The sequence below is a fragment of the Pelophylax lessonae genome (genome assembly GCF_965119305.1).
Source record: "Pelophylax lessonae genome assembly, chromosome: 5".
Classification (NCBI taxonomy): domain Eukaryota; kingdom Metazoa; phylum Chordata; class Amphibia; order Anura; family Ranidae; genus Pelophylax; species Pelophylax lessonae.
In genome coordinates this window covers 97,304,846-97,329,135 of record NC_138772.1, presented here as the reverse complement: position 1 = coordinate 97,329,135, position 24,290 = coordinate 97,304,846, and the positions used below count along the sequence as shown (strand labels likewise).

Sequence of the window (24,290 nt, the reverse complement as noted above, 5' to 3'; positions counted from 1 at the left end):
CATGTGAACATTTTAGGAGACAGCCAGTGTTCTTCTCTTTGTCCTCGATGGTGAATTTCCTTCACCTGTCTCCATGGGGGAGATTTAGAAAAGCTGGAACACACAGAATCTGGTGCAGGTGTGGAGAGTAGCCAATCGGCTTCTAGGTTTTAGCCGTCGTTCACATTAAACTCGGCTTTGAGATCGTGTTTATCAATGTTCACCGGAACTCGCACGATTTCAAAGCCGCATTTCAGTTTGATTTCAGGGATGACTTCAAAGACATCTGTGTGGCTTCACGCATGGACGTCTATTGAAATCACCCCCAAAGTCGCCAAAAGTAGCGCAGTGGAAATCAGTGTGTGGCGCTGCAAAGTCGGTGTCTCACCAATTGGGACTCTCCCATTGCCGGCAAAAGGCTGCGATTTGACCCGTCAAATCGCGCTGATATAAATGGGGGCTCGATTCACACTGATGCAATGCAGGAAAAGCACAGGAATCGATGCGTCTCCTTCATCGCAATCACAGTGTTCATTCGATCTGCTTCGGGTGTCAAAAGTCGACACCTCCAAAGCAGGTCACAGAACTCAGTGAGTTTGCTTGAAGTGTGAACACCCATGCAATCCAATTCCAGTGAGGCAAAAAAGATTCCTGCACCTTTTTTTGTGTGAATTAGTTGCATTTTAAGCCATACAAAATGATTTGCACAGGAATGTAGTGTGATTCCTGTGTGAATCACATGCGATATGATGCATCGTATCAGTGTGAACCCACCCATATTGTCACAGCTTAAAGCATCCTTATTGTCACAGCTTAAAGGATAAGTTCACCTTTTGACAAAAGATAATAAATGCACTTTTTTATGCAGGTAAAAAAATGTGCATTTATTATTTTTTGTTTTTGGAGCCTGTAAAGCATTGCACCAGCGACCAGCAGATCACTGATGCCATGCAGGTCTCCTGCAGATCTGTCAGTGTATCGACTTGCTTGAACCTCGTACAAGGAAACCGATACATTCTGACAGGAAGAATGAATGAACTACTACAACGCTCACAGAGCCATGGTAGTTCATTGAAAACTGCAAGCCGACAGCCGCAAAGCAGGTGCTGACTGGCAACTTTTATCTCAGGGGCAAGTACAACCTAGAGGCCCATAGTGCAGCAACTCGGCCCCCCCTCCCGCTTTCCCTCTTCGCTGCCACCTTTTGGCCCCCATCCAATGCTGAAGCTATTGTGTTCTGACAGTGGGAGGTTCCATTCCGTTGGAATACATTGATCACTGCTGGCAGCTATAGTTGACAGTGATTGCATTGGAAAGAAAAAAGACAGGCTGGTTGTACTGAAGTCGATCCGCCAATCAAGTTCACTACAACCAGTTTGCCCATAGATGAATAAAATGTTGTCAAGTTCCTGCTGAACCTGCCAAATTTCAATCCGTCTATGGCTGACCTTATAAATGAAAGCGGGATGGAGGGAGAGGGAAAGAAAGAGGGATGGAGGGAGAGAGAAACAAAGAGAAAAAGAGGGATGGAGGGAGAGAGAAAGAAAGAGAAAAAGAGGGATGGAGGGAGAGAGAAAGAAAGAGAAAAAGAGGGATGGAGGGAGAGAGAAAGAAAGAGAAAAAGAGGGATGGAGGGAGAGAGAAAGAAAGAGGGATGGAGGGAGAGAGAGGGATGGAGAGAGGCCCAATTGCCACCCTGCCGCAAAGGCTATCATACATTGTAGTTTTCCATTCACAGAACACTGTAAAGGAGTGACATGGCCGGGCTGGCGGAAATCCCCCACTAGCTGTCACAGAGGGGGAACGGGAGATGCAGGGGCCCGTGCATTAATAACATGTTACATGTTACACTCTAAATATGGATGTAACATGTTATGAAAGGTGAACTTCTATTTAAAAATCTGACTGCTTACTATGCACAACTGCACCAGATTCTGTGTTACAGTTTTAGTAAATCCCCCCCCCCCCCCATGTGACAACATTGTCCCCCCTACAAGACCACAGATAGCACCTGTCAAGTTTTAGGCTATGCTCACACATTCCGCAACTCACAGCAGGCGGTCCGGTGCATCCCTGTTCACTGATTTCAGGCGCAAATAAGGTCCAAATTTTTGCCTGAATTTGCAGTTGAATTGAACCAGAAGACTCACAGGACCCTTTCCAAATGTGGACCGTGGCCGCCCTGGACCTGTGTGAACTGGCCCCATTGAGAGACGGTCACACTCTCCTGTCATGCGAATTGGATGCGAGGAAACCTGCATCCAATTCGCATATATGTGAACCCAGCCTGAATGGTACCCCTATTTGTCCTGTTTACTTTTATTACTGAAAGCAAAAAAAAAATCCCAAACTTTGAATCCTCGCCAGAACAGGGATACATGAATTGCCATATTGCGGGTGTTTTTGGATTTGCCTAGCAAGTCTTATCTGATCATTTTCAATATAGGAATGATCATTACATAGAAGCAGTAGAACCTGCAAATCCTGCATTTTTGTTCCCCCTGGATTTTTCCTTGTAGATCTGTCTGATTTGTAGAGTGATTTGCCGATCCCTGTCTATTTTATGGTTTGAACCAAGTCTGTTCACTGGGAATAAGAACAGGACAATCTCCAGGGTGGTGGAGCGAAGAATAAAGTTGTCCCCTATAGTAACTATTCCGAGAATATTGGTAGCTGGGAACTCTGTGATTGGTGTCATTTGGGGAGGTGATATGTAGTAGCCTATTTACGTTCTGTATAATGTACAGTATAATCTTTGTACTTTTCCCTGGAGTGTATTTTACGTGTATGTTTTTACATTTTATTGCTAAGAATTATCATGCCCAGCATTGCTAAAATCGGAGAGAGATTCTTTCCCAAGCCCTCTCTGTACATTTGTTTGATTTGTGTACTAATAACCATTTTGTTTATAGTTTCTTGTTTCCTCATTTCCTTTTTATGACCATTTTTGGCAAGTTTTTCTTAGCTGTGATTTGTTTTGTATTTTTCACACGCTTGTAGATTGTACCAAACATTTTATTCTATTTAAATATGCATTGGGCTGCAACGGCCAAATTTGCCAAACTCAGTCCTAATGCATTGACAAGCCAATCTCCCTTATGTCTTATTAGTTCAGATCAAAATAATGCTTTGCAATGATGCGCTATGAAAAAAAAAATAGGACATCTGCATTTCTCTTACGTCCTCTGACAGTCGCCGCCCACTCATACAGTCTTCACCAATGGGTATTGACCTCTTATCCACAGGAGCAAGCTAGACATAAGACTTGTTAAGAACAAAGCAATTTACATAGACACACCTGTAGGGGGCTGTCCCTTTGGTCCAATACCCCCCTGCTATCCGCCTTCCCAACTCAGTTTGTCTTCTGCCTAGTTAGGAGTAAGATAGGCTATCCCTGTGCTGGTGGTACATGTCTCAGCCTTTCTTCTGTTTTATTACTTTTATTTTCTGTAAAAGTGTTTTCTTTGCACTACTAGCTTTTTATTTGTTCTGTGCTTAGTTAGTCGGATCTTCGGAAGACTACAGCATTTGCGGAGCTGGGAATCGGACTACAGTGCATCGCAATGTGCTGCAGTACATTTAAATAATTGAAATGTCCTATTGTGACAGCAGGTACACGTTATACTGAGCATAATGTATGCCCACTGGTGTGAATGGGCCCTAATCAAACTGCAGCCAAACCTTGATAAGATTGTGGAACCTCCTTTACCCCCCATTCACATTGGGCTGATTTGATAAGTCAAATCGCATTCAAAATTGGAGCCCATTACCGTCCGCAAAGTTGGCTTTGGATCGATTCCCAAAAGTAGTTCCTGCAGTACTTTTGGCGACTTCGAGGGCGATTTCAATAGACATCTGTGTATGAACCCTCACAGATGTCTGTCAAATCGCCCCTGAGTCCCGGTTCACACTTCTGCGATGCGGGAACGATGTGAATATGCAGCGTGTTCCTGCATCGCATCCGCACCCCTGGCTGTTCACACTGCCATATGCGATACGCAGGGGGTGTCAATTCAAAGTTAACGACACCCCCAATTGAGATCGCATATCGCAGTGTGATCTGCAAGTTCGCACAGAATCGGATCGCACTAGTGTGAACCACCATGCGACCTAATTCTGCTGCGGATAAAAAAAAGGGTCATGTGCGTGTTTAGTGCGATTGCGGTGCAAATTCAGCCATACAAACTGTATGGCTGAAATTTGCACCGCACAGAGATCGCAAGTAATTTTAGGAGCAGTGCGCTCCGAATTATACATGCAATCTCTGTGATCGCAATAATGTGAACCGGCCCTGAAATTGCATGATTTCAAACCCGTCCTCAGTGTGAACAAGGGCTATATAGGGCAGCACAGTGGCTAAGTGGTTAACGCTGCCTCCTAGCAGCACTAGGGTCATTGGTTTCAATCCCAACCTTGGCGCGCTACCTGCCTGGAGTTTGCATGACCCTCCTGTGCCTGAGTGGGTTTCCTCCCACACTTCAAAGACATGCTGATGGGGCGAATTTAGACAGGAAGCCAGTTAACCTAATGTATGAATGTGAGTTAGGGACCTTAGATTGTAAGCTCCTTGAGAGCATGGACTGATGTGCCTGTACAAGATATATGTAAAGTGCTGCGTGAATTGACAGTGCTATGCAAGTACCTGTAATAATTAAGAATACATTGTTGGTTGTCCCCATTGTCACAGTTGTATGGTTGTTGCAGGAACACATAATGTGGGGAAATCCTACAATTGGCACCTGAGAGGTAAGGAGAAATCTCCCTGTGATGACTCCTGTGCCAGTAACATGTCCAATGTGGGATTCCCCATCATTTTGGGAAGGCTTTCTCACTTCCTTGTGTGTCATCTGGATTCTTTTTTTTTTTTTTTTTTTTTTAAATATTTTTTTTATTGAGTTTTTCACATACAGTAAATAAGCAACGTACATAAACATATGAAAAGCATATTTGCAATGCGATTGACGTACATTGAAGTATAAAGATAAACGTCTATAAGGACTGCTAGTATCACAGTGCTTGCAAGGACCCACAATATAGGATGAACTTTCGTATCTTGAACAATAATACATTGAAACCGTATGAACCTGTTTGTCCAGGGAAGGAGGAGAGGGGGCACGTATCTGTCATTTGCAACCTCTATAGTGGTCAACGCCACCGGGAGGGACGCCCCGTAAGGGAACACACTGCGTCCTCCCTTCAAACGCCCACTCCCTCTCCCCCCCCCCCAGGACCCCAGCAACTTTAACAATTCTGCAGATAAACATCAGAAATCATTGGGGGCCATGATACCCTACATAAGTGGTCCATATGGACCACCTGGAGTGAAATTGTTGTAGCTTGAAGGCCTGTAAGGCCAGGGTCTTCTCATACACACACGACTCCCCTACTATTTGGATAACCTCCCTCCGAGTTGGGGGGTCGGTACACTTCCATTTACGTGCTATGGACAACCTAGCAGCGAACAAGATATTTTGGACCACCGTCCTATATTGGGGTGGGTATTTGTCCATATTCACACCCAAAATCGCCTGTTCAACTGAAATTTTGTTAAGTATCCCGGTGACTTCCGCTATCAATGTGGAGATGGAGGCCCAGAAGCTTCTCAGGGAAATGCACGTCCACAAAACATGAAGTAGAGTGCCAACCTGCCCGCACTGTCTCCAGCATAAATTAGATGTTTCTGGATAGAATTTAGCAATGGTGTAAGGTGTCTTGTACCACCTAAGGTGAATTTTTAGCAATCCCTCCCTAAAGTTGGAGCATTTGGTATGGGTAAGCGTATGTTTATAGGCTCTCAACCATTGCTCCTCCGTAAAAACCTGACCAATTTCGCCCTCCCATTTTATGTGATATGTGTTTTTTTGGAAGGTTTTCTTGTTGTGCAGGGAGATGTAGAATTTACCTATACCTTTCTGCCGCGCATTAGCTCCAAAACAGAGGGTATAGATCTGTTCCGGGAAAAGAATGTGTGTCGATGACATAGATGAAATCAAGTGTGAAACCCGGATAAGTGTGAGGTATTCCTTGGCAAATGATGGAAATTTGTCGCACCATAAGGAAAAGGAAAAACCCTGGGGACTCTGTACAATGTCTCGGATTGTCCTAAGTCCAAAAGAGGACCAATGCGCCACGTTTAAGTCTGAGGAGAGGAAGGAGAGAGCAGTCAGAGGCACAGGAACTTCCACCCTCCCAGCTTGCACGGTGCTATGTGTGTAAAAGTATTGCCACGCCAGTACTGTAGCTGAGATGGTGGGATGGCCCGTACGAAAACTACATTTAGAAAAGGGGATACTGAGTATGAGATCAGCAAGAGAGCCCTGTATTACCTCCGACTGCTCAATCTGTCTCCAAGTGGGTGCCTGAGTCGGATGCAGCCAATAGAGGGACTGGGAAAGGATAGCAGCCATATGGTAGTCCCGTATATCCGGAATCCCCATACCTCCCACCGTGGGATGTTGGACCAAGTATCTATGGGCGCAACGAGGCTTCTTCCCGTCCCATATGAATTTGGATACCAAAGACTGAACCGTACGGTAAAACGATAAGGGGATTTTAATGGGGAGAGCTCTTAGTAGGTATAAAAGTTTTGGAAACGTCAGCATTTTGAACGCTGCAGTCCTTCCTGACCATGACAGATAGTACTTGCCCAATCTAGTCAGTTCGTGCGTTAAAGTGTCAAGGAAAGGGGCAAAATTGGCCTTGAAGAGATCCCCAATCCTGTTTGTGAGCTTGATACCTAGATAGTCAATGTGACCACTACCCCACTTAAATGGAACTATTCTCTGAATATGTTGTGTGAGATCAGCTGACACGTGAACGCCCAACATGTTCGATTTGGTTTCATTAACCTTGTAGTATGAGACAGAACCAAATTCCCTGAGAACCTCCTGGGCCGCTGGTAATGATGATAAGGGAGAGGTCAGAGATAAAATAACATCGTCCGCAAACAACGATATCTTGTTGGAGGAACCTCTAATGTCTATACCCCGAATACCTGGATGAGTTCTGATGCGTTCCGCAAATGGCTCCATTAGGAGAACAAACACCAAAGGTGACAGTGGGCACCCCTGGCGGGTACCGTTTGTTATTGCAAATTTTGTGGAGAACAGACCCTCTGTATAGACATATGCCGAAGGAGCCGTGTACAAGGCCAACACAGCATTCAGTATCTCACCCACCATGCCGAAGCGTTGTAGAACTTTTCGCAGATATCCCCAGTGTATCCTGTCAAAGGCCTTCTCGGCGTCAAGGGACAGGAACACTGTAGGAGTATGAGTAGATTCGGCATGGTGGATGAGATTCAACATCCTTCTTGTGGCATCGGTCGCTTGGCGGCCCGCGACAAACCCCACCTGGTCTTGCCGAATGAGGTTTGGTAGAAACTTGGAAATGCGGGTGGCCAATATTTTCGCGTAGACCTTCAGGTCCACATTGAGTAAAGATATGGGCCTGAAATTCTTCGCACAATCCGGGGGTTTCCCCGGTTTGGGTAGTGTTACTACTGTAGCCTCCAGCATCTCTGGAGGAAAGGAAGCAGAGGAGGCAGCCCTGTGAAACACCCTTCGCAATCTAGGGACCAGAAGATGCATGTATTTTTTGTAGTACTCCGAAGAGAACCCGTCAGGGCCCGGAGCCTTGTTAAGGGGCAAGGACTGGATCGCCCTATTGACTTCTAAGTCGGTGATCGGGAGATTTAGTTCCGCCACTTCTGCCGGTCTTAATGCAGGAAGGGAGACCGAATCCAAGAAATTGTCAATGATCTCAGGAGATGGTTGGGGTGTGGACTGGTCATCCTTTAAGTTATAAAGCGAGCCATAATAGTGGCTGAAGGCGTCGGCAATGTCTTTAGGATTCGTTAAAGACAGTCCGGAAGAATGATGCGTCAATTTAGAGATACGTTGACGAGCATGAATGTCCTTCACATGGGTAGCTAACAATTTACCGGCTTTGTTGCCATGCGCATAAAAATTTGCCTTAAGCCTACGAACATTAGCTTGATGTTGTCCAATCAAGAGAGAACGTAGGTCATTTTGAGCTTGAGTCAACTGGTTACTAACGTCTGGGAGTGGGTTTGTTTTATTGGTCTGTTCTAGGTTTCGGATCAGGTTCAACAGATCCTCCATACGCTGCCTCCTCTGCCTCCGTATAGCGGCACTCTTAGACATCAAGACACCTCGCATAAATGCCTTATGGGCATTCCAGATACTGGAAGGGCACACCTCCCCACTGTCATTAAACTTGAAGAATTCCTCCAGGGCCGCATGGACCTCAGAGGAAGTCCCCGGGTCAGAAAAAATATGAACATCATTTTTCCATCTGTTGGCCCTCGTTGTAAAAGCCCGGGGACCGACAGTTATGGAAACAGGAGCGTGGTCCGACCACGTTATTTGGCCTATAGAAGAGTCCACAATTTTTTGTAGTAAGAATTTGTCGGTGAAGAACATGTCTATGCGGGAGTAAGAACAGTGAACCTTTGAAAAGAACGAATAGTCCTTCTCTGTAGAATGGTAGCAGCGCCATACATCCTGCAAGCCTGTGGCCGACAGGAAGCCCGCAAGATCTGGTCTGCGGGGACATTTCCGGGGTCCCCCAGAAACGTCTTGACGTAGGTTTGCGACCAAGTTCATGTCCCCCCCAAGGATCACGTGGCCCCTGATATCCACCTTGAGACGTTTCCAAAGTTTACGCAGATAGGTAAGTTGTTTCACATTTGGGGCGTACACATTAATGATGGAGTACACAATATTGTTGAGTTCACAGTGTAAAAGAATGAAACGGCCATCTGGATCCGATATATGGGAGATATACTTGTAGGCCACAGAGTCCTTTATAAGAATGGCCACTCCCCCCTTTTTCTTGGGGCCATTGGCAAAGTATGCATGAGGAAATTGTTTGTTCGTGAGTCTAGGGGGAGCTGCAGCACAAAAATGGGTCTCTTGGATGAGCATAACATCACATCCCTGGGACTTGATCTCCCTCCATAACATATGACGGTTACCAGGGCTATTCAATCCATGCACATTCAGGGAGGTTAGTTTGAAGGCCATGGTGAAGTGGTATAGTAGAGTTCGTTGGTAGGAGACCAGTTGTAGGGACTATGTCACTACCAAGGAAGGGCAAAAAGAAAGTGTATAAAACCTTACCCGAGATCGCAGAGTCCGGGACAGTGCAAGGTCGTGGCCGACTGGAGGGGTCCGCGTGTGTTGAGAAGTTAACGGTTGGAACTTGAGAGGGTATGGCTGATGAAGCACTCGTTGCTGTGTGTCACAGGTAATGTACAAAAAGAGAGAAACAATAATAAAAAAAGGTAACAAAACAATCCACCAATGACAGTCGTGACAATCAAGTAGGTATTACTGCAATGCCAAGTTCTCTAAGCAAAACAATATGGATATGGCACTGGGCGCAGGAACTCTAACTGCGCCAAACTGTGTTTAAAAAAGGACGATAACCAAGTGGAAATCTGAGCAGTTATCCAACTGCTAACACGGGGAAACTGGCAAAAAAGGAAAAAAATGAAAAAAAACAAAACACCATTCGTAGCCGAACAGAACATTCGGAGACTGTAGATCAGGCAGTTAGAACATCAGAGGGTCATCTGATATATAGCTGGAAGGGCCTTGTCAGCCCGGCGTCTCATCTCGGTGGGGAGGTTGTCGGAACCTTGTCAGGAGAATGATCTCCAGGGGGGGTATCATCCTCCAAAATCCCCCACTGGCGCAGGAGCTCAATTCCACGTTCAAGAGAAGAGATCTTGAATTCCCTGTCCCCTCTCGTAACAATGAGGGTGGCAGGGTAGTTCCAGCGATATTGGATGTGGTGATTCCTGAGAGGTTTAGTAATAGTCACAAGGTTTCTCCTGCGGTTCATGGTGTGGGCCGATAAATCTGCGTAAAAGGACAGGCCTTGCATGCCAGCTGGGAGATCTACCGCCTTTCTTACTCTCGCCATCAGTTGTTCTTTCACAGTATAAAAGTGAATTCTTGCAATGGCGTCCCGTGGGTATGCGGCGGGGATATGCTTAGGCTTCGGAAGCCTGTGTATCCTATCAATGGCCAAGTCTCCCAAGGTTGCATCAGGAAGGATTTCCTGCATAAGGGTGGTGAGGAACGCTGCCAGGTCGGGAGGTTTAATAGATTCAGGGATCCCCCTGATTTTCACATTGTTTCTCCTGGAGCGATCCTCGAGATCCGCCACTTTTGATTTTAGCCACTCCAAGTCATCGTCATGGTCATTATGAGCATCCACCATGCTATTGAACGTGTCCGCAAATTCACCCATTTTGTTCTCAATGGTGGAGACTCGATCAGCGACAGCAGCGACAGCTGTGTTGCAGCGGGACACCAGTTGCAGCATATCAGAGTGGATTGCAGACCGTAGGGATAGCATCATCTCCTTAAACATGGATGCCATCACGGGATGGTCCCCTGCAGGGATGGCTGCAATGGAGTCTTGAAACTCCAGGGTGTCATCAACTGTGATGCCGGGGCTGGAGAGCGGCCTATCATGGAAAGTCTTTTGCTTGGATTTGGCAGGGCTGGAAGGTTGTGATTCTGCAGCCGCCTGTGGGGAGAGTCCCGTGGGGTCAGCCTGGGTGCCCGAGAGATGTCTCGGCTGATGCAAATCAGTCCGGTGTGACTGGTGGGGTTGCTTATGAGAGGAGTGTGGCGGGCCGGCGCCATCTTGGCTGCGCGGCCTGGTGTTGGGGGAGAAGAAGTCGATCATCTTACCCGGCTTGTGTCTATCTTTCCGCTTGGGTGGCATGTTCCAGTGATGCCCGGGGTTGCCAGGAGTGCAGATGGACTATTTTGGAGTGACCCTCTCCGTGGAAATTGCTCCGAACGATCTGCTTAGCAAGGAGCTGTTAGCTCACGCTGCCATCTGCCTTGCTAGCCGGCTCCGCCCCCCTAATCTCTCGTCATCTGGATTCTTAAGCATTAAAAGAGATTGTGATAAAACCTGACAAAAGAGCCAATCCTTCCCCACTCTCTTCAATCTGTACATGTATAGGTTATGCTAGCTCCAGTTTTTCATGTTATCACCCACTGTAAGCTAAGAGCAGTGCAGTATTGTTCCTGCATGCAGCTCAAGCAGAGCAATATCTCCATGAGCTTTTTCTGTGAGTTTAGCAATAGAAATGTGGGACTTGTTCTATCTCTTATACATCAATAATTAAATAGTATTGCTGGCCCATTAACTTTAGTTTGTTTTGGCACATTTTGTGTAGCTTTAGAATAGCTTATGCTGTTTGGGAATTGGACAAACGCAAGGTTGTAGATAGCATTAATTTAGTCTCTGGTGCGTTGGCATACACTGTACAATGTATGACTATTGGCTCATTTGTATTGTTTTAAAGTGATTATAAAGTCTTGTCTTGTTTGTTATTTTTAACAAAAAAAAAAAAAATGATCTACTCCGGGTCTGGCACCTACAGACTTGGTAATGGAGAGACATATGAACCTTCTATTTGTTGGGGACATTCGTAATTTGTTAAAACGGTTGGCATGGTCCACTACCTCTCTATTGTATCTTCATTCATGCCTTGGGATACAGGTGGCTTTGGAGAGGAAATTTTAAGGAGGGATGGGCAAAAATTGGCATACTTAAAGCGGAGTTCAGGCCTATTTTGCAACTTTAGTGATTCCTGGAGTGCTCACTATGCTGATCAACAATTGGGCATTTCTCTTACGTCCTCCGACAGTCGCCGCCTCCTCTAAGTCATCACAATTGGGTATTGTCCACCTATCCGTAGGAATAGCTAGGCATATAGACTTAGTCAAAAGACAAAAGGCATTAGCATGTACACACCCACGGGGGCTGTCCCATCTGGTCAATACCCCCCCTGCATCACCACTCCCAACTCAGTTTTAGTTTGCCTAGCAATCAGACGAAGATCCTGGCCAGGTGGGACAGACTTCCTCAGTCCTTGGATCTGGATGTCTCCTTGAGTCGCCAGACCGGATTGGCTCTTCTGTGGTGGATCCAGTCCCCGGCGGTGGTGGAAGGCAAGTCCTTCCGCCCGGTGGTGTGGACAGTGGTTACCACGGACGCCAGCCTGTCGGGCTGGGGTGGAGTCCTGGGCAACCTGTCTGCCCAGGGCACTTGGTCGGAGGAGGAATCCTCCCTCCCGATAAATGTGCTGGAACTAAGAGCAATAAAACTCTGTCTCTTCCAGTGGTCGAACCGTCTCCAGGGCCTGCCTGTTCGCGTACAGACGGACAATGCTACCGCGGTGGCTTACATCAGCCACCAGGGGGGCACCAGGAGTGCTCGAGCGGCCCGGGAGGTGACCGATATTCTGTCTTGGGCCGAGACTCATGTCCCGGCGATCTCGGCAGTTCACATTCCGGGTGTGGTATATTGGCAGGCCGACTATCTGAGCCGCCAGACCCTGGACCAGGGGGAATGGTCCCTTCATCCGGAGGTTTTTCAGATGCTGTGTGCGAAATGGGGATCCCCAGATGTGGATCTGTTCGCATCCCGGCTAAACCGAAAGGTGGAAAGCTTCCTGGCAAAAACGCGCGATCCGTTGGCGGACGCCTTGGATGCGTTGGTGGCCCCTTGGCATCAGTATCGTATGATGTACGCCTTTCCTCCGATTCAGTTGCTATCCCGGTTCCTTCGCAGATTGGCCTCGGAACCGCACATGGTGATTCTGGTGGCACCGGACTGGCCTCGCCGGTCCTGGTACGCCGACGTTGTTCACCTGGCAGTGGCGCCTCTGTGGCGCCTGCCTCTGCGGGAAGATCTTCTGTCTCAAGGTCCGATCTTCCATCCTGCTTTACAGTCGCTGGCTTTAACGGCCTGGCTGTTGAGACCCAGGTCTTGAAGGACAAGGGTCTATCCTCTGAGGTTATCCCTACCTTGATCAAGGCTAGGAAATCTTCCTCTGGTAAGATCTATTACCGTACCTGGAAAGCCTACTTCACCTGGTGTGAGTCCAGGGGGTTTTCCCCTCGTTCTTACTCGGTGTCGAGAATCTTGGCTTTCCTCCAGTCTGGAGTGGATCAGCGCCTGGCGCTGGCCACAATAAAGGGCCAGGTGTCAGCACTGGCGGTCCTTTTCCAACGTCCTGTGGCGTCTCATTCCTTGGTGCGCACATTCATTCAAGGTGTGCGACATTTGGCTCCTCCCAGGAAGGAGCCTTTACCTCCATGGGACTTGAACTTGGTTCTGTCCGCATTGCAGCGTGCTTCCTTTGAAAATATCAGGGAAATATCGTTGCCTCTGCTGTCGAAGAAGGTTGCTTTTCGTGTGGCGATCACTTCGGCTCGCAGAGTGTCGGAGCTGGCGGCGTTGTCTTGCCGCTCCCCTTACTTGATAATTCACAGGGATAAGGTGGTTTTGCAACCACCCCCATCCTTCCTTCCCAAGGTGATCTCTGATTATCACCTTAATGAGGACATTGTCCTGCCTTCGCTTTGTACGAAACCTAAACATCCAAAGGAGATTGCCTTGCATTCCTTGGATGTTGTCAGGGCGATCAGGGTTTACCTGTCGTCTATGGAGTCCTTTTGGAAGACGGATTCCCTCTTTGTCCTTCCTGAGGGACCTCGGAAGGGCATGGCTGCATCTGCAGCGACCATTGCCAAATGGATCAGACAGACCATTGAGCGGGCTTACGCCTTGAAGGAACGGGTTCCGCCCTTCCCTGTTAAGGCGCACTCTACCAGGTCCTTGAGTACTTTCTGGGCCTATTGGCATCGGGCCTCGGTGGCCCAGGTGTGCAAGGCGGCGACTTGGTCGTCGGTGCACACCTTTTCCAAGTTCTACAAAGTAGACGTTCTGGCATCAGCTGATGCTTCTTTTGGCCTGGCCGCAAAGTTCTCAGTGCGGCTGTGCCATGATGGACCCTTGATTTTTTTTTCTCTGGGTCCCTGGCTGTTGGCATTTGCTTTCCTGGGCTGTTGCTCTTGTTGTGCTTTGTTTTTTTGCTGTTGTCCAGTTGGTTCTTACAGTGCATGTAAGATTCCTTTCTCTAATGTGGGTACTGCGTTGCCTTTTCTACGGTTGCGTCTCCCACCCCTCATGTCTATACTGCTTTGGGACATCCCAATTGTGATGACTTAGAGGAGGCGACGACTGTCGGAGGACGTAAGAGAAAACTGAATTTTTTGTAAAATCTTACCTGTAAAATTCCTTTCTCTGAGTCCTCCGACAGTCGCTGCCCCCGCCCCTCTTTTTGGGGTTCTTAATACCTACTGCTATGCTACCAAACTGAGTTGGGAGTGGTGATGCAGGGGGGGTATTGACCAGATGGGACAGCCCCCGTGGGTGTGTACATGCTAATGCCTTTTGTCTATTGACTAAGTCTATATGCCTAGCTATTCCTACGGATAGGTGGACAATACCCAATTGTGGTGACTTAGAGGAGGCGGCGACTCTCGGAGGACTCAGAGAAAGGAATTTTACAGGTAAGATTTTACAAAAATTCAGTTTTTCAATTTTTTTCAGGGGTCCCTTACCTTATTTTCAGGGCATTTTTGATTGTACTTCCTCCTTCTCTCCCCTCTGTGGCCACGGCCACTGACATCACTTCCGCCTTTGCATTGCATCCTGGGAGCTGTTTGTCATCACTCCCAGGAGGCTGGAATCAAGATGGCCGCGCCCAGACAGCTTTTTTAAAACTAAGATTTTGACTTGGATCAAATACTGTACATCTTGTAAGTATGAGAATAGCGGTTCTGTAAAGGGTGATGGATTAGTATTATGTGGTATTTTTAGTTAAAAAAGGTATTTGAGGCCGGAACTCCGCTTTAATATGTTCCGCCTTATTCTATACTGGACATGAATTGACCAGTGATCTTTGTATTATTTTGATTGCACTAACTACTTGTAAATGAAAGTGACATCTCAATAAAAATTGTTACTTGCATTTAAAAAAATTAATAAATAACAAACGTGTAAGTCCCCGTTCACATGCAGGCGACGCTACTTCCAGGGGCGACCTCCGAGGTCGCGGTGCGAGCAGCGTGCCGCGACCTTGGAGCGGCCGCCACGGACTTCATAACATTGAAGTCTATGGCGGTCGCCTCCTGGTCGCCCCCAAAGAAGCTCCGGACCCTTTTTCTAAGTCGGAGCGTCTTGTGTCGCTCCTATTAGAACGGGTCCGCAGCTTCCCTATGGAAGGCGACCTGCGGCGACCTGTGAGGCGACCAGGTCGCCTCACAGGTCGCCTAAGTGTGAACGGGGGCTTATAGTTACCTGCTCTGTGCAGTGGGTTTGCACAGAGCAGCCCGGATCCTCCTCTTCTGAGGTTCCTCTTCAGCTCTCCTGGCCCCTCTCTACTGATGAGTGCCCCCACAGCAAGCAGCTTGCTATGGGGGCACCCGAGCCGAGCTGCAGCTCTGTGTGTCCATTCCTACACCGAGCTCTGGTCCGGCCCTGCCCCCGCTCTCTCTTTTTTGGCTCACTGAATTTGATTGACAGCAGCGGGAGCCAATGGTGCCACGATGCTGCCTCAGCCAATAAGCAGGGAGAGCATCGGGAAGCCGAGACACTCCTGCAGCATTGCTGGATCAAGGTGGGACTCAGGTAAGTATTAGGGGGGCTGAGGGGGGCTGCTGTACACAGAAGGCTTTTTATCTCAATGCATAGAATGTATTAAGATGATAAACCTTCTGACTTTACAGCCACTTTAATGATGCATAGTAGTTGGAAGAGTTTGGGGGTCCATTTTCAATATATACACTTGGCTAGCTAAACAACCTTGCCAAGTACATAGACAAATCATTTTTCCTTTGTCCTATTAGTTTCATACACACCACTGTGCATTGTGTGCAAAAAAAAAGTAGGATACGGTGCATTTTTATGCAGCACAGCATATTGGGATGCACTACACCATATTATAGTGGACTGAGTTGCATAAAGATGAATGCAATATCCTTTTTTGATATTTCAAGTTGAAATACGTTGCACTAGTTAACCTTTTCTAAGAATGCATGACACTGCCCCTTTACAATGCACACCAGGTTTGAATGGGTGCAAACAGTCCTGCTAGACAAAGCCAGCTGAACACAGGGGTTGATTTCCTAAAACTGAAGAGTGCAGAATCTGGTGCAGCTCTGCATAGAAACCAATCACTTTCAGGTTTTTCTTTTTTGTCAAAGCAGACCGTTCATTTCATCAGTTCAGTCACGTCAAAAGGGATGAAGTATTCATCAGCTTTTCATCAGTGCTCATCATATTTTCATCCGTTTTTTTTTTTACATTCACTACCATTGCAAAAACGGAATTCCGTTTTTTAAAACAGAAGACAAATAGAGCTTTGATCAGTTTAAAAAAACGATGATGTTGGATGCAGATGTAAACTGATGTAAACTGATGATCATGCATTTACATCCGTTTTTCCATAGAGATGCATTGATGTCTGTTTTTCACCCATCAACGGATAAACGAACAGCATGTGTGAAAGGGGCCTTAAAGTTGATAGTAAACGATCACCTTTTAAAAAAAACCCATTCAGTTTAACCACTCTACTACCGCTCACAGTAATACTACTGCGGCAGAGTGGCTCGTTCCCGTCCAGCCACGTAGTATTAACGTGACTGGACTCCTCCCCTTCTGGGCGGCGCTTTGCGCGCCGCCGGAGGCTCGCTCCCGCTGTTTTCATTCACAGCGGGAGTCGGGCCAGGGGAGGAGCAGCGGCGATCGCCGCTGCTCTTACCCGATCGTCGGGGATCGAGTCTGGAGATCCGCCCGCTGTGTGTAAACACAGCGGGCGGATCTCCATAGTGACAGGGAGTGACAGATCGGACTGTTCAGCATAGCTGGACATCCGATCTGTCCATGAATCACATAGTCACCTCCCCCCCTACACGTCAGTAAGCACCAGGCATACATTAACCCCTCCCTCTCCAATAAAATTAACCCCTTCCCTGCCAGTGTCATTTTTACAGTAACAGTGCATATATATAGCACTGATTACTGCAGTAATGTCACTGGTACCCCCAAAAGTGTCAAAAATGTCAGTCAGGGGTCCGGTCTGTCCGCCGCAATGTCGCAGTCCCGCAAAAAAAATCGCAGATCGCCGCCATTACGCGTTAAAAAAAAACACCAAAAATGACAGAAATCTTTGCCTTTGTTAGTAAACGCAATAACTTTTGCGCAAACCAATCAAAATACGCTTATTGCGATTTTTTTTACCAAACATATGTAGCATAAAACAAATTGGCCAAAAACTTTTAAAAAAATTGGTTTTTACATCTTTTTTGGGGGGAATTTCATATAAAAAAATGTGAAAAATATTGTTATTTTTTCAAAATAAACGCTCTTTTTTTGTTTATAGCGCAAAAAGTAAAAATCGCACAGGTGATCAAATACCACCAAAAGAAAGCTCTGTTTGTGGGAAAAAAAGGACGTAAATTTCGTTTGGGTACGGCGTCGCACGACCGCGCAATTGTCAGTTGAATTCGCACAGCGCCGAATCGCAAAAAGTGGCCTGGACGGAAGACAGCAAAATCCTCCGGTTGTAAAGTGGTTAAAATAGAAATGAGAGGCAAAACGTTTTAATTATATATATATATATATATATATATATATATATATATATATATATATATATATATATATATATATATATATATATATATATATAATAAACATTATAAAAACCCTTTTCTCTTTTTTTTTTTTTTTTTTTTTTTTTTTTTTTTACAAAGTATCACATTCCCTCTGTTCTCAGCTGCATAAGAGCTGGGGGAGGAGAAGCAGCAAGCTTGCCAGTTAATGACTGTGCAGTGAGAGCGTGTCAGGATAAGTCTGATCATTGGAGGAGAGCACACTGAGTTCCCAGCATAGTTAGAGAACTGACCACACTGTGCTCTCCTGCTTAGTGTGGTCAGATTTTAATAGGGAAGCAAGGAGACTAGCAGGAACACCAAGCATTTCACATGAAGGAAGCAATACAAAGAGAACAGAATACTTTCTCATACAAGTACATGGTACAGCAGGCACATATCAGGAATGTGAAGTGTTGGGGTAACAAATGCTTTAATGGAACAAGCTGAAGTTAGACACTGATTGGCTACCATGCAGAGCTGTACTAGATTTTGCACTCTCCAGTTTTAGTCAATTAATCCCACTATTTTTTTGTCTGTGATTTTTCAAGCTTGTCCAATGTACAGGTATGCCCTGTTGTTCCTGTCTTATTTGCATTCATGTATTCATGCACTTTTAAAAGATAAGTCCAGACAAAACTTAACTAATGCTAAACCTACTCTGTGCCACATTCTAAGCCTAATCTGTCTTAACTGTGTAAAGCAAAAATCACTGTACTTACCTATTCTGCAGCCGGTCCCAGCATCAGCTGTCAGCGGTGGCTTTAGCACGGAGGCGGGTGCAGGAGAGGCATCTGACAACGAAAGCCCCATAGTAAGTCTATGGGTGATGCCCCATCCCAGACGTTTTCAGTCTTCTCCTGCACACAGCTTCCGTCGCTGAAGACCGGATCAGATTGGCTGCAGAATAGGTAAGTACAGTGATTTTTGCTTTACAGGGTTAGATAGATTAGGGTTAGAATGTGGCACAGAGCAGGTTCAGCGTTAGTTAGATTTTGCCTGGACTTCTCCTTTAAAACCTTACCTGCAATCAAATGTATGTATTCACCATACACCATAATATCTCAATGTATACGTTTTTTTTTAAGCAAAATGTTTTTATCCATTGCAAAGTTTTTTAATAGGAGATCCTGCCACTAACAGAACTTCCGCTTACAGGCTGATAAGGATAAGCCACTGCCTTGAAATAAGCACCAAAGGACTAAGAATAGGACTAAGAATAGGACAGCCTCAATGAATTTTAGTCTACTGTGGTCTGTTGGACCTGTAAGATAAAGAAAGCATCATGCAGTGTGATCTACAGTAACTGGGCATGCAGTAGTTCAAGCCTAAAACTGGGTATACATGTTGAGTTTTATTTTCATGCAGCCAGCAGGTTGAAAAAAAAAAAAAACATGCAGATTTCCAACCAGCACAAGCAATGATACAGGGATCTCCCCCAATGTTCTATTGTATTCTGACAGGGGGGACCCTGACAGTGGGTACACATGGAACAAAATCTGGCTAATTCATAAAAAAAAAAGTAAGCAAATAAAAAAAATTCAGCACAAGGGATATAACTTGCTGTCCGTGAGATGTGTCCCTTGTGCTGCTGTCCTCTCTTTGCTGAAATCTTCCTCCACCCTTGCCATAGTCATTTTCCAGCATGTCAGAGGATAGTAGAATGGAGAGAGCTGCGACAGACACTCATCAAGTGTGGCCGACTATGCCTGCCCATTCCACCCAGCGCCTCTGCTCATAGACGCCGTACCACAGCTTCTATGAATGAAACGTGATCTATGAATGGAGGACAGGCAGATGATTGAAAGGTCAACCCCCTCCATTCATAGATCACGTTTCATTCATAGAATGATATTCATAGATCGTATTTAATGCATTCATAACTTCTATTAATGGAGGAGTTGGACACTCTTGACATGTGTCTGTCACATCTCGCTCAGTTCTGTTAACCTACTCCACGCCAGAAGATTATGGGGGTGGGGGCATTGGAGGAGAATCATTTCACCTATATCAGTGGACAGCAGCACAAAGGATTCATCACACTAAAAGTAAGTAATGTCCCTTGTGCTGATTCTTATTTATTTTTTGGCTTTTAGTTCCCATTGTAAAATAGACAGTACTAATATGATGTATTTCTGCAGCACATCTGCATTTTCATCACTAGTTTTGACTTTGTCAATGTCATGAAGAATCTATTGTGTGTTGGAAGAAAGCATTGACCTTCTGCCTGTGAATTATTGCTCCTATAAAGATATTGTTTAGTCTGCTCAGTTTGTAATTGCAGGGTATAGGGTGAATGGCTTTTTTTTTTTTTCTGTCTTGCTCATAAAAATGTTTTATGCAGAGGTACATTCCATGCAAGCACTTTGATGTTTTATGGCATGATAACATGGAATTTATTCCAAAATTTGGGATGGTAAAAAGATACGTTGGAGAATATTGTTGAAATTAAAATCTCCTGAATTCGTCAGGCCCTCCTTTCACACTTGTGTGACTTGTCCTGTGACTTGCAAAACAAATCCCTAACTAAAAAGTGAGTCAGTGCTCACTGATATCAGATGGTACATATATATGATAAACCAAGATTTAACAGACTAATCAAAACAGAAATAAATTCTTGTGAATGAAAGTCCATTTAGTCCGTAATCAGCTGGGAGATAGATGAGAACCACAAGATTGCAAGGGCCAATGGAGGAAAACGGCAGGTTGTGACAGGGCAGGGTATACACAAAAACCATCAGCTCCTAATGGGGGTATGGGATCCCTCAGAACCAGAAGAGAAAGAAAGGGCGCCAGGTCAGTGTAGATAAAAACACGTAAATCAATAATCACTTACATCGGGGTAACTTGCCAGGTGGAGATACAAGCCGATCGCATAAGCCAGAACCCGCTGCATGGAAGGCAAAAGACCGGCGGCGTCACAGGCTCTGATGCACATAACGAGCTGCAGCGAGGTAAAAAACACACAATCAAAGTAGGTGGCGGGCCACAACGCGTTTCTGAGGCCTCGCCTCCTTCTGGCTGACCCAGAAAAAAGAATGTATAATTTTATGTATGCGATGCGATGATTATGTTGGCAGAAAAGCTCTTACATAATCCTCTAATCCACCCATGTCCAATCAAAATAGAATGCATAAATCTATTTGCACACCCGAACATTGGTATGCTCAAAATTAGTATACGCACATTATACCGCAGCACTTCTGCATACTGCTTGCAAGTTACCCCGATGTAAGTCATTATTGACTGGAGCCCTTCTTTTGTTCTGACTGTAAAGTAGCATGACGGTTGTACCCCATGATTTCCAGTGAGTGCCATTCATTTCTGTGCGACTTCAAAGTAGACCCTGCACTACTTTGTCCGACTTTGATGGGAATTGAGATCCATAGACCTTAAGATAACAGGCATTGCTTCCAAGTCGCATCCAAATCGTCCAGCAGTCGGGTGACTTCAGGTTGTACAAGTGTGAAAGGGGCCTTAAAGGCTAAAATCACTTTCTGAACATATCACATGTTACACCCATATTAAGGGCTCTGCCGATTCTCCCCTAAACCCCCCCCCCACCTGCCCATTGTAAAAGCGGGCGGGGGATCTTCTTCCCACACTTGTCACGATTTAAAAACCACGCAGCCATGCAGGGCCCTGTCCTCACAGCCGCATCATTCATTCACTCACATAGTACTGTGATTGAATGAACTACAAGTACCGTCTTCCATTTCGGCAGATGGCTTGCAGTTCTCAATGAACTGTGAGGGCGCTGTTGAGCGCTCTTAGTTCATGGATCTTCCTGCTTTCCAGTACTAATGGGCTCAGCCATGTTTGGATCGTAGTTCCAACTCACCTGGGCAATCCCGCCAGGAAGCCGTTGCTGCACACCGCTAATATAGGCAGCGTGTGTCTGTGCACCTGCGGGCCGGAAAATGCCTCACTGCCTATGATTGGCGGGGTACAGGATTGCTCAGGTTGGTTGGGACTACAATCCGAACATGCCTGAGCCCATCTCTACTCTCCAGTAAGTAACTGCCTGTATGGGAGGTACAAGCAGACCACTTTACTGAGAGTCTGCAGGAGCCTGGAATTGCACCAGTGATCTGCTGATTGCGGGTGCAATGCACTGCAAGTGCCTAAGAAATTCTAATTTTTCTTTACCTGCAAAAAATGTGCATTTATTAATAAAGTGAATTTTTTCTTTAAAAATCATCTGACACTTGATTGAATTTTCTGCATAGGGAGAGTAGCTTACATTCTGCCCCAGGACAGCTCTCAGGACACCCCCAAAAAATGTATCTTTGCAAACTGCCCTTCGTTCTGTCGTTTTGGTTGATCGCAAAGCTTACATAGAGAAGAACTAAAGTAGAGGGCTTTCTTATTGCCTTAGTGTCTGTTTTCTTTTTCTCCTTGTTAAAGAGGACTTAAACAGTGGGAGCCCCAAAAAGGACTGACTTGCTATGCCTTGCTCCTGCTAACAGCACTCCAGCCCCAGTCTGCTAAATGGGGAGTGAAGGAGCGGGGGAGACTGAGGCCATTCCTCTGCTCATTCTGTTCTCCTGCTCCTTTCAGCTTGTTACTTTTCAACCTACTGTATTTGCATGCAGCTCATTTGACTTCCAGAATTATTTCTTCCTCTCCCAGTCCCACTGCTGGTGCACACGGGTTTAAAATAGTCTGAATTCCAGATTAATGTGGGTTCTTCTTACACTTGTTGCATTTAAAAGGATCAGTGGTTTACTAATTAATACAGAGTTGCTTTAATGTGTGCTTCCTAAAAGCTTCCATATGGGCTGTGTTCTCTGTGCGCATCAATATTATTTTTTTTTATTTTTTTTTTTTTTAGAGTGTGACTTTTGACTTAACCTTCAGAAAATGCTAGTTCCCTTTTGTACTGATTTTAGGGTCTCTTGGTCCCTGGAAAAAAAGGGACTTGACTCTGGCATCACTTGCTGCATGTTTGTTCTCGATAAGTGACATGGAAATGACTGAATCTAGATGATAATTTTCAGGATGAACGCCATATGTGGATCAGAACTTTTTCTGAGCCCTGTAGCGATTGCACAATTTCACAGATGCAGTGTCACTATTATTTCCTGATGATGGGGACCCTGTGCAGCCAGAAATGTTGCGTGTTTTTCACAGTGACTATATAAAAACCATGCTTACTGAGCAGTTCTGGTGACCTGGTGACATACTTTCTTCTGCAAATATCGAAACCAGACAGTTGGGCAGCTGTCATTTTTAGAAGGAGATTTAGCAATCTTTAAACTTCTCACCTTGCAAGATAAAGAATTCACTTTTATTTAAATACATTTTTCTTTTTGTTCTCCCAGGTTACTTTGAAATTAAATTGCTTTTAATTTAAGATTGATTTGCCTACCTCTTGTGTGTATGAATTGATAGTATAGTAGTGACCAATTAACTGATTTAAAAGAAGCTGTGATCTGATTGCTGTAAGGCAGGCCATAGATTTTGCGATTTTCTTTCTCTGCAACCCTGGGTTACAGGAAAGAAAATTGCTTGATTTCCCCATCAACACAGTCAGTGTACTATAACATCTTGGTGTGCCTCTTAGGCTCTATCGCTGTGGGGGTGTGTGTGGATCCTTTGCATCTGCTGCTGGGAGTGCTGGCATGGGATGGAGCTTGTCCCAGCTCCTGCTATGACACAAATAAGAAAAAGGGGTTGATCCCTGTAGCTGCACATCCGTGTGGTCCTATGGTCAGTATAAGAGTGGCAACCTCAGCCTAGACTTCAACCAGGCCACGTCTCCAACGCGTTTCACTCCACCCCAGGAGCTTAATCATGGGCATGACGTTGGGGCGTGGGGGTGGCCTGGTTGGAGTCCAGGCTGAGGTTGCCACTTTCATACTGACCGTAGGACCACATGGATGTACGGCTACAGGGAACACAGTCTGTGTTAATAGGGGGAGCTGTCCCTGCTTGGAGAACACAATGATTATTGCTAGCAGCTATAGCCACTGGCAATAATTCTGCCATGCTGGTGGTCCCCAAGTCGATCGATGAGTCGACTTGGGTACAGTGAGCCTGCCTATAGATTTGGGCTGAAACAACTAATCGACATAATCCATTAAAATGGATTATAAAAATAGTCTAATTTTCATAATCATTTAATTGGTCAGCCAATTGATTTGTTGGTCTGCATACAGAATGCATTATTTGTTTACATATCAGGAATAAAACCTGCATTCTATGCATTAAAGTGATTGTAAAGTCTTTTTTATTTATTTTCTTTAAATAACAAACATGTGCTACCTACCTGCTCTATGCAGTTGATTTTGCACAGAATGGTCCAGATCCTCCTCTTCTCGAGTCCTTCAGTGCTCTTGTCCCTTGGCCCCTTCCACCTGTTGAGTGCCCACGCAGCTAGCAGCTTGCTATGGGGTCCCTGAGACGAGTCACAGCTTCCGGTGTCCATTCAGACACGGAGCCGTGACCCGACACCTCTCTCTCCTGATTGGCTGAAGGATTTTGATTGACAGCAATGGGAACCAATCACGTGGTGCTGCTGTCCCAGCCAATGAAGAGGTGAGTCCCAGGCAGCTGAGACACTCCGGCAACATTAGGTAAGTATTAGGGGGGCAAAAGGGGAGCCGGGGGGGGGGGGGGCTGCTGCACACTAAAGGTTTTTTTATCCTAACGCATAGAATGCATTAAGATAAAAAAAAAAACCTTCTGCCTTTACAATCCCTTTAAGGTAAAAAAAAAAAAAACCTTCTCTAACCAGCCCCCCCGCATACC

General features: G+C 45.8%; 1 protein-coding gene across 1 annotated transcript in view; it reads left to right on the top strand.

Moving 5' to 3' along the window:
* The window catches only part of WDR37 (WD repeat domain 37), a 312,422-nt gene that overhangs the window by 134,782 nt on the left and 153,350 nt on the right, over positions 1-24,290 (top strand). The window lies entirely within an intron of this gene.